Source organism: Chiloscyllium plagiosum, unplaced genomic scaffold (genome assembly GCF_037043375.1).
Source record: "Chiloscyllium plagiosum isolate Xiang-an unplaced genomic scaffold, Cpla_swu_hap1 HiC_scaffold_14, whole genome shotgun sequence".
Classification (NCBI taxonomy): Eukaryota; Metazoa; Chordata; class Chondrichthyes; order Orectolobiformes; family Hemiscylliidae; genus Chiloscyllium; species Chiloscyllium plagiosum.
In genome coordinates, this window is record NW_028270152.1 from 84,003,451 (window position 1) to 84,018,547 (window position 15,097).

The 15,097-nt window shown below is 44.5% G+C and overlaps 1 long non-coding RNA gene across 3 annotated transcripts in view; it reads left to right on the top strand.

The window, feature by feature from the left end:
• Positions 1-253: 253 nt before the first annotated feature.
• Positions 254-15,097, top strand: part of LOC122554808 (uncharacterized) — a 40,247-nt gene continuing 25,403 nt past the window's right edge. For 2 of the 3 annotated variants that reach the window (XR_015759283.1, XR_015759285.1), the window contains exons 1-4: positions 254-361; positions 3,704-3,786; positions 6,919-7,005; positions 10,698-10,802. This is a non-coding gene — a long non-coding RNA (uncharacterized LOC122554808). The remainder of the gene's footprint in view (positions 362-3,703; positions 3,787-6,918; positions 7,006-10,697; positions 10,803-15,097) is intronic. The other variant, XR_015759284.1, reaches the window with a different exon arrangement.

A 15,097-nucleotide genomic window follows, 5' to 3' on the forward strand; every position in this document is an offset into this window, starting at 1 on the left:
TGGTCTGTTTACGACTGTATTGTTACTTTTATAGACCCTTTGTAAATTAGTTTTTCACTGCGGCCCAGCCCCTGACCATGTGCTGCTCTATTATCAGATTATTTTCTAAAATATTTTTGACAATCAAGAATTCTTTTTTCCAATAAGCAAGTGTATTTTCCTTCCATTTCTGACTATCAAATTCTGCACCATTTTCATTCCCTGTAATGCATTTTGCAATCCCTGAAACATCAACTGTGTTTCTCCTTCCACAGATACCAGTGATTAATCCCAAAGCCCTGATGCCTGTGGAGAGGATGATGTTTGACTTTCTTGTAGAGCTGCAGTTTGTGTGGTGAAGGTGCTCTCACAGTGTGGTTGGGTAAGTGGCATTATAGGAGAAAGTGAGGTCTGCAGATGCTGGAGATCAAAGTTGAAACTTTATTGCTGGAACAGCACAGCAGGTCAGGCAGCATCCAGGGAACAGGAGATTCGACGTTTCAGGCACAGGCCCTTCCTCAGGAATGGCATTATAGGTTATTTTCAAATCATCACTGTTGCTGAATGAATAATGTCCAAACCAACAACAGTTCGTATTTTTATTATCATGCTTATAATTTCACAAAAATACTATTGAGAACTTTAGACATAAGGCCAGAGATGGAGATATTAGGTCAGGTGACCAAAAGCATTGCCAAAAAGCAGGTTTTGAGGGATGTCTTAAAGATGGAAAGCAGACCTGTGAGGTTTTGGCTGCGAATTTCAGATCATGCTGCTTCAGCAAATGTAGAAATAGCCACACAGGTGAAGTAATGAATTAACAAATGGTTGGGAGTCTCGAAGAAAATGTGTTGTCAAGGTCTCAAAGTGTGTGTGGTGCAGGGAGCTAGGGATTATCACATTCTGGATCAGTGGTGCTGGAAGAGCACAGCAATTCAGGCAGCATCCGAGGAGCTTCGAAATCGACGTTTCGGGCAAAAGCCCTTCATCAGGAATAAAGGCAGAGAGCCTGAAGCGTGGAGAGATAAGCTAGAGGAGGGTGGGGGTGGGGATAGAGTAGCATAGAGTACAATAGGTCAGTGGGGGACGATAGGTGATAGGTCAGGGAGGAGAGGGTGGAGTGGATAGGTGGAAAAGGAGCTGGGCAGGTCGGACAAGTAAGCAAATGTGGCTGTAGTAGCGGGTTTGTTTCAGGACGTGGTTGATGAGCTTCAGGGCAGAGGAAATGACCTGGGAGTTGCAGTGGGAGAGAGACTCCCTGAGATTCTTGTAGAGAGGAGGAAAACTTCTTCAAGGCAGGCATCCTTGTAGAGGATTCGCAGCAGGGATAATACCTTAGGGATTATCACAGCCAGGAATTAAATCAAGTGTGAGAATTTTAAATTGAGGGATATTGGCCAGGTGCTGGCAGGTGAGACTAGATTGGGTTGGGGTATCTGGTCGGCATGGATGGGTTGAACCGAAGGGTCTGTTTACTTGCTGTACATCTCTATGGCTGTATGCTGTTGATTCTAATTAGGAGCCTTTTGATGAATCAACAAGCAGCGATGAAGACTTTCTTGAGATTACAGGGAGGTTGAATGTGGGAAGCTGGCCCTGAGTGTGTTTGAAAACGAAGTCTGGAGATAACACACGATGGATGAGAGTTTCAGTTTTTGAGCTGAGAGGAGGGTGGAATCAGCTCGAATTAGTGGTCTTGGAGTGGGACTGAGCTGTCACTCTCACCTCACCTCTGGGATTCAGCTGGTTGCCAGATTGTGAATCAGGGCGGTACCACAATCGGGACCCGAGTTGCCATGGTGGAGCCTAAAATGAGTGTCGCTCAGCTGGCTGTTGCTGAGCAGCTGCTGCTTGGTAGCCCTGTAGATGACATTTTCCATCACTTTACTGCTGATCGAGTGTGGACTGACAGAGGGAAATTGCCTGGGTTGGATTGCCCTGTGTTGTTGTGTTGAACATCCCTGGGCAATGTTCCACATTGTCGGTAGATGCCAGTGCTGGAGCGGTACGTGGCTTGGTGGGTGGCAAGTTCTGGAGCACAAGCCATCAGTATTATTGTCAGAATGTTAGCAGGGCCCGTAGCCTTTGCACTACTTTACCATTTCTTGATGTTATTCAAACTGAATCGAACTGGCTTAAAACTCACATCTGTGATGTTAGAAACCACTGGAGAAGGCTGAGATGGATCATCCCACTTTGCACTTCTGGCTGAAGATTGCTGCAGATGTTGTCATCTTATCTGGTGCATGGATGTGTGAGGCCCCTCCATCAGTAAGGGTGGGGATTTCTGTGATGCTTCCTCCAGTGAGTTGTTTAATTGTCCGTCACCGTTCACAACTGGGTGTGGCAGAACTGCAGAGTTCCGATCTGATCCATTGGATGTAGGATCATTTAGCTCTGTTGCTTGCTGCTGATGCTGTTTGATATGCAAGTAGTTCCGTTTGATAGCTTCACCAGGTTGGCACTTCAGTTTTAAGTCTGCCTGGTGCTGCTCATGGCATGCCCTCCTTTCCTGTCCATTGTGATGGGTGAGACCAGGATTTACAAACCCATGAGATTACAGATTGTGCTGGAGTACAGTTCTACTGCTGTTGATGTCCCACAGTGCCTCAGAGATATCCAGTTTGAGATCCTACATCTGTTCAAAGTCTGTCCCCATTAGAACGGTGATAGTGTCACTCAACACAATGGAGGTTTTTCTCAACTTTAAGCCAAGACTTTGTCTCCAAAGGAAATGTGTGATGGTCGCTCTTACTGATACTGTCATGGACAGATGTATCTGCAGCTGGTCAATTCATAACAATGAGATCAAGTATGTTTTTCCCTCTTGTTGGTTCCCTCACCACCCGCTGCAGACTCAGTTGAGCAGCTATGTCCTTTAGGACCTGGCCAGCTCAGTCAGTAATTCTGTTGCAGAACTAGTCTCGATTGTGGACCTTGAAATCCTGTACCCAAGAGTACGTTTGACACCATTTTATTGCCTGAGTGCTTCCTCCAAATGTTGTTCAACATGAAGGAGAACTGATTCATCAGCCAGTACAGTATATGGTAATCAGCAGGAGCCATGAGACATCCTGGTCTCCGGAGTCAATGCTGTGTACTCCTAGCGCAAATCCTCCCTGTCTGTACACCACTGTGCCACCACCTCTGCCTGGTCTGTCCTGCCGGTGGGACGGGACATATCCAGAGATTTCAGGAGAAAGGGAACACTGCAGATGCTGGAGATCAGAGTCAAGAGTCTGGTGCTGGAAAAGCACAGCAGGTCAGGCTGATGAAGGGCTTAGGCTCCAAACGTCGATTCCCCTGCTCCTCGGATGCTGCCTGACTGTTGTGCTTTTCCAGCACCACATTCTCGATATCTAGATATGGTGATGGTGGTGTCCGGTCATTGTTTGTAAGGGATGATTCCGTGAGTATGACAATGTCAGGCGGTTCCTTGACTAGTCTGTGAGACAGCTGTCCACATTTTGGCACCAAAAACCATATGTTAGTGAGGAGGACGTTGCACCATCGAGAGGGCTGATTCTGTGGTTGTAATTTCTGGTGCCTTCTTAGATGCCACATGGTCCATCCAGTTTCATTCCTGTGTTGAGACTTTGCAGTGATTAGTACAGTGAGTAGCTGGCTGGGCCGCTGACAGGTTGGCAGGATTTTTTTCGCCATTGACAATGGTTTCATGGAGATCAGGAGATTCCTAATACGTTGTTTTTTCTCTTGAATTCAGATTCCACCATCTGCCAAGATAGGATTCGAACCAGGACTTCAGTCATTTGTTTTAATATTCTGGATAAAAGCTGAATACATCAGGTTTGTTCACTCATTTTAAATATCACTAACCCTGGTTTTGTTTCTTTGTGAAACACTGTCCATCATCCTGTCTCCTCCATCCTCCCCTCCAACAATGAGTGAGGAGCACATGGAGTTTCTCTGTCACTGAGACTGAGATAATCCAATCTGCTGTTTCTCTCCCTCCCACTAGCCCACTGAGCCAAGCTGCCTCAGGTGATGTTCCTGGTTTTTGTCCTAAACCTACATCTTTCTCCATCTCTTGTCAAGCCTTATCAGAGCTTAACTTGACACTTTACTCTAATCTCACTAAACTCACTTTCCAACACTCTTTCCTCCGCTGCCGCCTCATCACCCCCCCTCGCCAATTCATAGATATTGTCCCTTGTTCTGTCTGTTCTGTCTTTTCTGGCTATGTCCTTCTCTCCCATTCTGTGAAAAACTAATATTTGACCTCACCGTTGTTGAAAAATCCTGCTCCATCTCCACTCTCCATTTCCTTTCTGAATTCCTTGCATTTGGTGTCCCTCAACGATCTATCCTTGGTCTCTCCTCTATCTCACGTACATAGTGCCAGGAGGTGATATCGTCCAAAAACACTGTGTTAGGTTTGACATGTACACTGACGATGCCCAGCTCTCCCTCCCCATCATCCCTCTCCATTACTCCACTGTTACTCAGTTATCAAACTGCTTATCACATTCCCACTACTCGATTAGCTGCAATTTCCTCCAATGAAACATTGTCACGGTTAAACCCATTGCCTTACCTTTACCTTTCTGCTGAGCCCCTCCCTCTCACTGGGAACTCTGAGACAGAACTATATTCTTCACAATATTGCTGTTATATCTGACCCCAAGATGACCTTCTGATCAGACATCCACACAATCACAACACCAGGAATTCCAGTCTCTTAAACGTTGCTTTTCTTCACCTCACCCCAGCTCCATTGCCACTGAAACCCCTTGCCCGTGTCTGTGTCGCCTTAACCTTGAATCCAAAACAGAACTCTTGATTCCGTGACTCAGAATCTGGTTTCAGACTCCCCTCTCAGTATTTACCCTCAGACACATCCTCTCTGTATTTATCCTGTCAAACCCCTAAAGAATCCCATCTGTTTCAATGAGATCACCTCTCTTTCTCCAAAATCCAGTGAGTAGAGTCCCAACCTTTTCAGCCTTTATTTAAAAGATTATCCCTCCAAACCAGGGATCATCTCATTGAATCTTCCCTGAAATGCCTCCAATAAAGTGACATATTTCCTTATCTAAAGAGACCAAAACTGTTCTCATTACTGCAGATATGGTGGTCTCACCAGCACTTCCACACGTTATTCTCAGGTATATATTCCAAACTCTAATACTAAAAACCTTTGAAACAAAACATTCCATTCCCCTTCCTGATTCCCTGTTGTAACTGTGTGGTAGCTTTCTGTGTTTCCTGAACAATTAACCCTGGTCCCTTTGTTGTGCAGCTTTCTACAGTTTCCACCATTTAAATAGTACTTTGTTCTTTTATTATCTCCTCCAAACTGAGCAACTTCCCACTTTTCCAAGTTACTCCCTATCTGGCAACTTGTTGCCCCCTTCTTCTGTGCATCTCTCTCGTTTCATAATCCTCCTAGACATTTTTACAGTTATGCCTTTTCTAGGAGATATCCCCCCTTCCCATTCTTCCAAACATTTACTGGGAGCACTGGGCAGTGGGAAGCAGACAGAGTTGCTATCTTTTTAGGGATACGCTTTGGAGTGATTGAGAGGATCTTCCTACCCATTGGTCAGGATGGAGACAACTTGCCCATCGTTAGGCATTAGCCTTTCACACCCATGTCTTATTGATGAGGCAGAGCGGCAGCACGGAATGAAAGAAAAGAAAGTCATTCTTGTTCCCCATATCTCACTGACGCTTGGATCATTTTCTCCAACCTGTCAAAGAACTGCTGTGTTCAGTCACATGAGATCTCACGTTGGAATCTCCTAGAAACCCACAGATTTCCCCCTTAGTTGACTGCTGATGTCATCAAGGGTAATATGTACAGTCATCCTGGGCCACAAGGAGGGAATGGTGTGGGTTTCTAACTTGAACTGGTAGTGACAGATTTTATAAACTTGTATTACAGGATATTACAGGTGGACATTCAGATGGTAATCTTAGTAAATATTCTGCTAAACTCTGATTGAATTACTCAGTATATCAGGATCTGGATATTCGCATTGTGTTCCAGATAAATCCCATTTGCTGCTTAAAAATTCTCCTTTGAATCATCGCATTCTCGCAAAAGGTCTCCCCAAACCTTCAATGTGTCATGTAATCCTTTTATGATGACGTGATGAGTATAAGGTTTATTATTCGAATGTGTAATTTTTGTATAAGGATGTCTCAGAGAGGGAGCTGAATATTCTTAAAGGGGAGAATAACCATTTTGAGGGGAGGCTGTTGTTTATTGGTATCAATGACATAGGAATAGAAGAGTTCACATTATTGGATCATTGGAATCTCTTGTGGGGTAGAATTGACCTCCATCAGAAGGATGGATTGTACCTGCACTGGAAGGGAACAGTTGCTAGTGCTATTCAGGAGGCATTAAACCAGTGAAGGAATGTGGGTAAACCCAGAGAGAGAGTGAGGAAGAGCTAAGTCTGACGCTGGTACAGTTCAGACGTCAAACAGTCAAGGCAGACAAGGGCAAGGCACAGAATGAGCAGTTACACTGCATTTATTTCAATGCAGGAGGCCCGATAGGTCGGGCAGAGGAGCTCAGGATATGGTTTTGAACATGGCACTGGGATATTATAGCAATTACAGAGGCATGACTCGGGGATGGATAGGACCAGCCGCTTAATGTTCCAGTGTATAGATGCTACAGCAAAGATAGAAAGGGGGCAACAGAGCAAGGGGAGAGATATTTTTGATTAGGGATAACATTACAGCTGGGCTTCAAGAGGGTATTCCTGGGAGTACATCCAGGCAGGTGATACAGATGGAACTGAGAAATAAGAAAGGGATGATCTCCTTATTGGGATGGTACTATTGACCCCCCCCTTCCCCAATAGTCAGCAGGGAGTTGAGAAGCAAATTTACTAAGAGATGACTTCTCTGTAAGAATAGTATGGTTGTGTACAAGACTTGACCTTCTTTGTTATTCATTCACAGGATGAGGGTGTCACTGGCTGGGCTGAAAGGGCAGTAAAGAGTCAGCCACATTGCTGTGGGTCTGGAGTCACATGTGTGCCAGATCAGGTAAGGATGGCAGATTCCTTCCCTGAAGGATATTAGCGAATCTGATGAGATTTTTTTTCGCAATAATCAACAATGGATTCATTGTCTTTAATAGATTCTTACTTCCAAATTTTTATTGAATTCATATCCACTCTCTGCCGTGATGGTATCCAAACCCTGGGCCCCAGAATGTTATCTGGGTGTCTGGATTATCCATCTAGTGATAATCTCACGAGGCCATTTGGCAGGATGAGTGACTGAGGTATCCGTGGGGCAGCACATCAGCACCAAAGATCCCATGGTCTCTGCGGAAGATAGAAAGGGCTGGGGAGGGAGATATATCCCTGGTGGTGGGGTCTGACTGTAGGTAGCGGACATAGCAGAGGTTCATGGAGATTAGTGGGTGGCAGGTGAGGACCGGGGGATTATATTCTTATTGTGGTTGGAGGAAGGCGGAGGTACAGGAAGTGGAGGATATGCGTTGGAGTGTATTGTTGATCAAGTGGGAGGGAAATCCGGTCCTTGAAAGAGGAAACCTTTCTGGGATGTCCTGGAGTGGAATTGCTTCTGCCTGGAGCAGATATGACAGAGGCAGAGGAATTGGGAGTACAGGATCACGTTTTTACAGGAATATACTCGAGGGTAATCAGGAGAGCAAAAAGGGGACTTGAAATATCTCTAGGAAATAGTTTTTAAGGAGAATCCAAAGAGATTCTACAAATACATTAAGGATAAAATAATAACCAGACGGAGAATAGGAATTCTTAAAAATCAACAAGGCCATCTATGGAACAACAGGAGGTGGGAGAAATACTATGCTATTCTATTCTAGAGAGTTTGGAGAAATAAATAGTGATCACTTGAAAAGTGTCTAGATTACAGAGGAGGAAGTAGTGGATGTCTTAAACAGTAGCAAGGTTGATAAATCCCTGGGACCTGATCAGGTGTATCCCAGAAATTTGTGGGAAGCTAGGAAGGTGATGGCAGTGCCCGTCCCTGAGGTATTTATATCATTGTTTGTGACAGGTGAGGTGCTGGAAGATGGGTGGCCATTATTTAAAAAAGGTGGTAAGGAAATGCCAGGGAACAAGAGAACAGTCCACCTAACGTCAGTGGTAGGTAAGTTGTTGGAAGGGATTCTGAGGGACAGGATTTACATGTATTTGGAAAGACGAGGATTGATTAGGGATAGTTAACATGGCTTTGTGTGTGGGAAATTCTCTCTCTCTAACTTGATTGAGTTTTTTTGAAGATGTGACAAAGATGATTGATGAAGGCAGACTGTGGACGTTGTCTATATGGACACTGAACGATGTTCCACAAAGCAGACTGGTTAGCAAGGTTAGATAACAACATGAAATGGCGGGAGAACGAGCCATTTGGATACAAAACTGGCTTGAAGGTAGGAGGCAGAGGGTGGTGATGGAGGGTTGCTTTGCGGACTGGAGGCCTGTGAGCAGCATTGTCCTGCAGGAATGGATATTGGGTCCTTAAATAAATGACTTGGATGTGAATATGAGATATGGTCAGTGGGTTTACAGAAGACACCAAAATTGGAGGTGTAGTGGACAATGAAGAAGTGGACAAGTTCAGAATGCAACAGTATCTTGACCAGATGGGCCATTGGAGCGAGGAATGGCAGACTGGGTTCAATTTAGACAAATGTAAGCTGTTGGAGTTTGGAAAGACAAATCAGAGCAGGACTTGTACACTTAATGGTAAAGTCCTTGGGAATGTTGCTGAACATAGAGACCATGGAGTGCAGGTTCATTGTTCCTTGAAAGTAGACTCGCAGGTAGGCAGACTAGTGAAGGTGGTGTTTGGTATGCTTATATTTATTGGCCAATGCATTGAGTACAGAAGCTGGGACGTCAAATTGTGTGGTTGGACAGGACATTGATTAAGCCATTTCAGGAATTCTGTTTGAAGTTCGAAATTCCCTGTTCTGGAAAGGATGTTGTGAATCTTGAAAGAGTTCAGACAAGATTTACAAAGACTTTGCTAGGGTTGGAAGATTTGGACTACAGGGAGAGGCTGAATAGGCCAGAGTTAATTTCCCTCGTGAGTCGAAGACTGAGGGGTGACTTGATGGAGATTTATAAAATCATGAAGGGCATGGATAAGGTGAACAGCCAGGGTCCTTTCCCCCCAGTTAGGTGGGATCAAAATAAGATCACATGGGCTTAGGTTGAGAGGGCAAAGATTAAAAACGGATCTAAGGGGCAAAGTTTTCAAGCTGTGTGTGGTGTATGTGTGGAATGAGCTGCCAGATGAAATAGTGGAAGCTGATACAATTACAACATTTGAAAGGCATCCGATTGGGTACATGAAGAGGAAGAGTTTCCAAAGATACAGACCAATAGCTGGCAAATGGGGCTCCATTTGTTGAGGATTCCTAGTTGGCATGGACAAATTGGACCAAAGGTCCGTTTCTGTGCTGTACATCTCTATGACACTAATAAATTAAAATGTGTTCCTCACATCTTAGGAGAGCTAGCAGAAGCACAGATAATTGTCCTTGGAGCTGAGAAGGTTAAGCAGTGATTTTGACCAGGTGCAAATTTGTTTCTAGGATATCGAATCTGCAGAGAGAGTGAAATTGTTAACAATGTCACAATTTTAGTAACAATTTTCAGGTAATTGGCAAATAATGTGAACATTATTTTATTCAGTAAGTTCTGAGTATCTGGAACAGTCTGAATGGCAGCTGGACACAGACTCAGCAGTTATTCATAAACAGATTTGGAATTTTACTTTTTAAGGGAAGATTTGGGAGTCTATGGGCAAATGGGAAGGGAATTGGGACAGATTTGCAGCATCTCCATAGGGAGAGGGTACATCCCAAATGGGCTGAATAGCCCCAACCCCTGTGCTCTGTGATACTGCCCCATTGACTGTGAATATTGTAACTCATCCCAGGGCAGAGAGAGGGAGGATCCCACCACTCACCTCACAATGGGCCCCGATGATTGATGTCAGCACAGGCCAATAGGGGGTACAGGGCAGTACTGGAGGACCAGTTTGTCCTCCAACCAATCGGAGTGAATGAGGGCATCCTCAAGGCTGGAACTAAAGAAAGGCACATATCGCAGAGATTTGAGAAACTGGAGGACATGAGATAGGGAGCGTTCTGTGGCTGGTGAGGAAGTATACAAATAAGGAAGAGTTATGAGGCTGGATGAAGTGACAGTGATCGGGAGAGTTGAGGATGGAGGAATTTAGAGTTAGTGAGGATTAGAGTCATAATGTTATACAGCAAGGAAACAGGCCCCCTGTGGTCCAACCAGTCCATGCCAACCATAATTCCAAACTGAACTAATTGTACCTGCCTCCGCTTAGTCCACATTCATCCAAATATTTCCTATTTATGTACTTATTTGAATGTCTTTTGAATATTGTAATTGTATTCACAGCTACCACTTCCTCTGGAAGTTCATTTCACACATATATTTTTTTATAAAAACCCTAATGTCTTTTCTCAAATCTTTCTAATTTCTTCTCAAAATGAATGCACCCGAGTTTTGAATCCCTCTCTCCCCCGGCTATTCACCTTATCTACACTCTTTCTGATTTTGTAAACCTCTAATAAGGTCACCCCTCAACCTTGTGCATGCCAGTGAAAAACATTCCCAGCCTATCCAGCCTCTCCTTAAAACGCAATCCCTCCATTCATGGCAACATGCTCCAATTTAATAATATCCTTCCTATAACAGCACAAACAGAACTGGACAGAGTATTCCAGAAGAGGCCTCCCCAACGTTCTGTACATCCTCAACGCAACGTCCCCACTCTTGTACTCAAAGGTGTGAACAATGAAGGTAAGTGTGCTAAGTATCTTCTTAACCGCCCTTTCTACATGTAACACAGACTTCAAAGACGTGAACCCCTTGGTCTCTTTGTTCCCATATCACTACTCAAGGCCCTACTTTTATTGAGTGTAAGTCCTACTCTCGTTTGTTTTGTCAGGATGTTATATTTTGCATTTATTCCAATCCAAAAAAAATTTGAGTATAAAGGCAGTAGGAGTATAATTAAGAGGGAAATCAGGAGGCAAAAAAGGGACGTGAGATAGCTTTGGCGAATAGGGTTAAGGATAATCCAAAGGGCTTTTGTTAATACATGAGCAAAAGGCTAACTAGGGAGAAAATAGAGACCCTCAAAGATCAGCAAGGCAGCCATTGTGTGGAGCTGCAGGCGATGGGCGAGATAGGAAACAAGTATTTTGCATTAGTGTTTACTGTGAAGAAGTACATGGGAGATATAGAATGTGGGGAAATAAATGGTGACATCTCGGAAAATGTCCATATTACAGAGGAGGAGGAGGTGCTCATTGAGTGGCTAAGGAGCTGGTGCAGGGGAAAAGGATTCACGTTTTTTGGATCGTTGTGATCTCCTCTGGAGTAGAGTTGACCTGCGTAAGAAGGATGGATTGTACCTGAATTGGAAGGTGTCTAATGTCTAGACAGGGAGACTTGCTGGTGATACTCGGGCGGCATTAAACCAGTGAGGGAGTGGGTGTAAACCCAAGAAGATAGTGAGGAAAGAGGCTGGTACAGTTCAGAAGTCAAATAGTCAAGGCAGGCAAGGGCAAGGCACAGAATGAAGTCGGACTGAGCAGTTGCACTGCATTTACTTCAATAGAAGAGGCCTGACAGAGAAGGCAGAGGAGCTCAGGGTATGGTTTTGAACATGGCACTGGGATATTATAACAATTACAGAGGCATCACTCAGGGATGGATAGGACTGGCAGCTTAATGTTCCAGGGTATAGATGCGATAGGAAGAATAGAAAGGGGGACAAGAGAGGAGGGGGAGTGACATTTTTGATTCGGGATAGCATTATGTTTTTGCTTAGGGAGGATATTCCTGGGAGTACGCCCAGTGAAGTTATTTAGGTGGAACTGGGAAATAAGAAAGGGATAATCACCTTATTGGGGTTTTCTGCATGGATTTTGTCCGGGTGCTCTGGTTTCCTCCCACAGTCCAAAGATGTGCAGGTTGGGTGGATTATCCAGGATGAATTGCCCATAATGTTCAGGGATGTGTAGGTTGGCTGGCCCTGAGAAGTGCAATGTTATAGGAGGAGGTTAGGAGGCTTTCCAGGTCAGTATTAGTATGATGGGCTGAATGACCTGCTTCCACACTGTTGGGAGTCTCTGATAATTCTACAAGTTTTAAAATAGTTACAGAAAATAATATACCAGATCTAAGAGTTAAGGTTCTGAATTGGACAAAGGCCAATTTTGATAGCACAAGGCAAGAACTTTCATCTGGCCCCTCAAGCCTGCTCTACCATTGAATAAGATCAGGGCTGATCTTCTCATGGCCTCTGCTCCACTTTCCTGATCTCTCACCATAACCCTTAATTCTTTTCCTATTCACAAATCTACATTTTGCCTTAAAGGCATTCAAGTTGATAACGTCAAATGCTGCACTCGGCAGGGAATTCCACAGATTCACAACCCTTTAGCTGAAGAAGCTCCTCCTGAACTCAGTCCTAAATCTGCTCCCCCTTATTTTGAGGTAATGCTCTGTAGTTTGACCCACCCCCAGTGGAAATAGCCTCCCTGCTTCTGTCTAATCTACTCCCTTCATAATTTTATTGTTTCCTATCCAACCTCCCATTCTTCTAAATTACAATGACTATAGAACCAGTTTTCTCAATCTCTCCGCATGCACCAATCCTCAACTCCTAACCCAAACTAGTGAACCTCCTCTATACTCCCTCCAGTGCCAGTACATCTTCCTGAAGTAAGGAGACCAAACCTGTACACAGTACTCCAGGTGTGGCCTCCCCAGCACCCTGTACAGCTGCAGCATTACCATCCCTCTAGCAAGGAAGGACAATATTCCCTTCACTGCCTTAATTACCTGCTGCACCTGCAAACCAGCTTCCTGTGATTCATGCACAAGGACACCCAGCTCCCTCTGTACAGCAGCATGCTGCACGTTTTCACCATTTCGTCATCAGTTTGCTGTTAGTCCGACTAAAATGGATGACCTCACATTTCCCAACATTGAACTCCATCTGCCAGATCCTTACCCACCCACATAACTGATCTGTATCCCTGTGCAGACTTACAGTGGCCTCTGCACACATTGCTCTACCTCATTTTTGTATCAAATGTGAACTCTGACACCGTACACTTGGTCCTCAACTCCAAAACATTTGTGTAAATTGCAAACAGTTGTAGTGCCAACACAAATCCAAACACCCATTTATCCCCATTCTTTACATTTTGTTGGTTAACCGATCCTGTATCAATGATAATTACCCATAATGCCATGCATGTTTACCTTATTCAGCAGCCTTTTATGTGGCAACTTATCGAATGCCTTCTGGAAATCCAGGTACACCACATCCACCGAGTCCCCCTTGTCCAACGCACTCGTCGTATCCTCAAGTAATTCTAGTAAACGCGTTAAACGTGACCTGCCGTTCATGAATCCATGCTGTGTCTGCTCAATGAGACAATTTCTACCCAGATATCTCACCACTACTTCCTTGAGAGGTTCAAGCATTTTCTCCACTACAGAAGTTAAGCTAACGGATCCTTTTTGAAAAATAGTGGCACCACATTTGCAGCTTCCAGTCTGTCAAAACCAGATATCCAACAAATTTTAGTGAATTATCACGAGGTCTATTTGTTATTCTCCCCCCCCCCCCACCCCCCCCCGCCCCCTTTCCCAACATCTCTTTTAGTCCCTGGGATGCATTCCATCAGAGCCAGGAGACCCATCTACCTTTAGGCTGTTATCTTTCCCAACATTACCTCTTTACTGAGAATGATTGCTTCTGTATCCTGATCTGCCATTGCCTCCATAGACCTGCAACAATGAGAGTATATAGACAGTATGTTCCTGTTAAGGCCAAGGCTGGGAGGTGTAAAGAGTGCTGCCTGACGAAAGAAATTGAGGGCCTGGTCGAGAAAATGAAGGAGGGATATGGCAGGTACAGAGAGCTATGTTTGTGTGAATCCCTAGAGGAGTGTAGCGGCAGTAGGAGTATACTCGAGGTAAACCAGGAGGGCAAAAAGGGGACATGAGATAGCTTTAGGAAATAGGTTTAAGGAGAATCCAAAGTGATTGTACAAATACACTAAGGACAAACGAGTAACCAGGCAGAGAATAGGTACCCGCAAAAGTCATCAAGGCTGTCTGTGGAACCGCAGGAGGTGAGAGCGATTCTGTATGAACGGAGAGGTTTTACAAACAAAATGTGCACATCGGAAAACACAAATTTGAACGTTTCAGTCTCGTGTTTTCAGTAAACGGGGAATTGCCTCAGTGTGGCTGCAGGCATGAGTGCACGCCGCCATCTTTATTCAGGGCAAGAATTCACTGGACACGTGCGGAGCCGCCAGCTTTGTAGGGGGCAAGGTGCAGCCAGGCGCATGTTCAGCCTTTCTCTGGTACAGAGTCATTGGGCAGGATTTACACAGAGCACATTCAAACTCAGAGAAATGGATGTTTATTTCTGGATTTGTTTCGCCATTCATTTAAATGATTTGGTATCGTAAATGAGTTTGCAGGTCATACAAAATTGGAGATATTGTGGATAATGAAGAAGGTTACCTCAGATTACAATGAGATATTGATCAGATGGGGTTTAATTTAGATAAATGTGAGGTGCTGCAGTTTGGAAAAGCAAATCAGGGCAGGACTTGTACACTGAATGGCAAGGCCCTGGAGACGTTTGCGGAACAAAGAGACCTTGGATTGCAGGTTCATAGTCCTTGCAAGTCAAGTTGCAGGTAGATAGGATGATGAAGAAGGTGTTCAGTATATTTTCCTTTATTGGTTCGAGCGTTGAGTATAGGATGTGGGAGGTCATGTTGCTGTACAGGACATTCGTTAGGCCACTTTTGGAATATTGTGTGCAGTTCTGGCCTGCCTCCTATCAGAAGGGTGCTGTGAAACTTGAAAGGTTTCAAAAAAGAATTACAAGGATGTTGTTGGGGTTGGAGGATTTGAGCTGTAGGGTGAGGCATAAAAGGCTGGGGCTGTTTTCCCTGGAGTGCCATGGGCTGAGTGGTGATGTGATGGAGGTTTATACAATCATGAGGGGCATGAATAGAGTAAATGAACAAGGTGTTTTCCCTGGAGTGGTGGTG